Source organism: Triticum dicoccoides, chromosome 7B (assembly GCF_002162155.2).
Source record: "Triticum dicoccoides isolate Atlit2015 ecotype Zavitan chromosome 7B, WEW_v2.0, whole genome shotgun sequence".
Lineage (NCBI taxonomy): Eukaryota > Viridiplantae > Streptophyta > Magnoliopsida > Poales > Poaceae > Triticum > Triticum dicoccoides.
The window spans coordinates 59,103,939-59,105,728 of record NC_041393.1 but is presented as its reverse complement, the minus strand read 5'-3'; positions in this window follow the sequence as shown (position 1 = coordinate 59,105,728).

Here is a 1,790-nt window from a genome sequence, read left to right as displayed (position 1 = left end):
TAGGTGCAAGAATCGGATCCCATACTGTCTGGCAACTACCACCAGCAGCTGTCATACACCTGGAAAGGGCACACATTAGTCCTACACTCAGACCAACAATGGCACACAACAACAACAACAACAACAACAACAACAACAACATCATCATCATCATTGGTCCACCGTAGAGCATCATCCGGAGGGGGTGGGGGGTGGGGAGGGGAGGAGGACGGTGACGACTATGATCCGGATGATACAGTCGGCGATCCGAAGAAGAAGTGTACAAGGGAGAAGCTTCAACATGCGGGAGGACACACTACTAGGGAAAAGCTTATAGGCAGACGCTTACTAGTAGTGCGGGTTTATACCCCTCAGTACTGCTACTTACTAGTAGCGCGGGTTTTTACCCCTCGCTACCACTAAGTTGATAGTAGTAGCGCAGATTTTTACCCCTCACTACTAAGAGGTATCTACCGTGCGCCCCCGGACATGCCATAGTAGTAGCGAGGGGTATAAACACGCGCTACTACTAAGTATGAGGTAGGTGAAGGCCCCATATCCTCGGCCGAATCCCTGCTCTCTCCCTCACTCTTCCCCTTCTCTCCATAGGCTCTTCGGTGGTGAGCTTCTCCTGCCCAAGCACATCTCCTCCTCCATGGGGCCCAGCGAGTCCGCCTCCTCGCGTCGCTGGCGTCCAGGAGCTCGCCCATCTCCTCCCTCGCCTCCATGCCACCACGACGGAGCACCTCACCACCGGTGACCAGCCCCGATGTGCCCTCCATCTCCTTCCTTTCTCCCTTGTTACACAAGGAACATTTGAATGCACTGACGGAACCGTTCATACCCACGATACATAGGCACCCCTCCAGACATGCCGTCACCTTTTATGCTTTTGTACATGTGGCATTTGATAAATGTTGATCACCGCATCAACCACATTACGCAAGGGGGCACCCAAATCAAATAGGAATGTGCGACTTTTTTGATATGTAGATGGCGTTGATGATGTAGTTAGGATATGAAGGGGGGGGGGCTCCAGATTGCACCATAGATGGAACCATATTACCAAAGAACCTGCAGCCTGCATTGGTGGGAACCGTGCATGACGGAAGAGGAGAGCACCCTATAAGAATATGCATGTGAACCCCTTCAATTTCATACGCACCCCACAATACATAGGTCGCCGAAGTTGCCCTTACGCAAGGAACCTTCAAAATGCATCGTCGGATCCATGCATACCCCACAATACGTAGGCAGCCCGTCAAACATAGGAACCGTGCACACCACAAGGAACCTTGCGCAACCGTGCATACCCAAGGAACCTTCAAAATTCATGGTGTAAATCGTGCATACCCCATAATACATAAGAACCGTACATACTCCACAAAATTCGGCACGCAATGCTTGAAGGCGGGCCTATGTATTGTGGGGTATGCACGGTTTCCAACATGCATTGTGAAGGTTCTATGGGGTATTGTGGGGTATGCACGGTTTCCGATGATGCATTCTGAAGGTTCCAAGAGGTGTCTGATCTAAACATCATTGTTTGACGGAGCGGACGAACTACGACTTGTTGACGCGATGACCGATCTGGACGCCTAGTTGCATGGAAACCTTTCCTGGTGTAGAAGGTATTAGTGGGTGCAAAGTCCATCGTATAGAAAGGTTCTCATTCACACATAAGAGGGTGCCCTTATGTGGGGACGCATGGTCTTGACAATGTAAAATGGAGATTCTGTTTTTGCATTATATCCGATGTGGGAGGTGGAGCGAGAGACTGATAGATACTCATCTATTTTTTTGGTGAACAA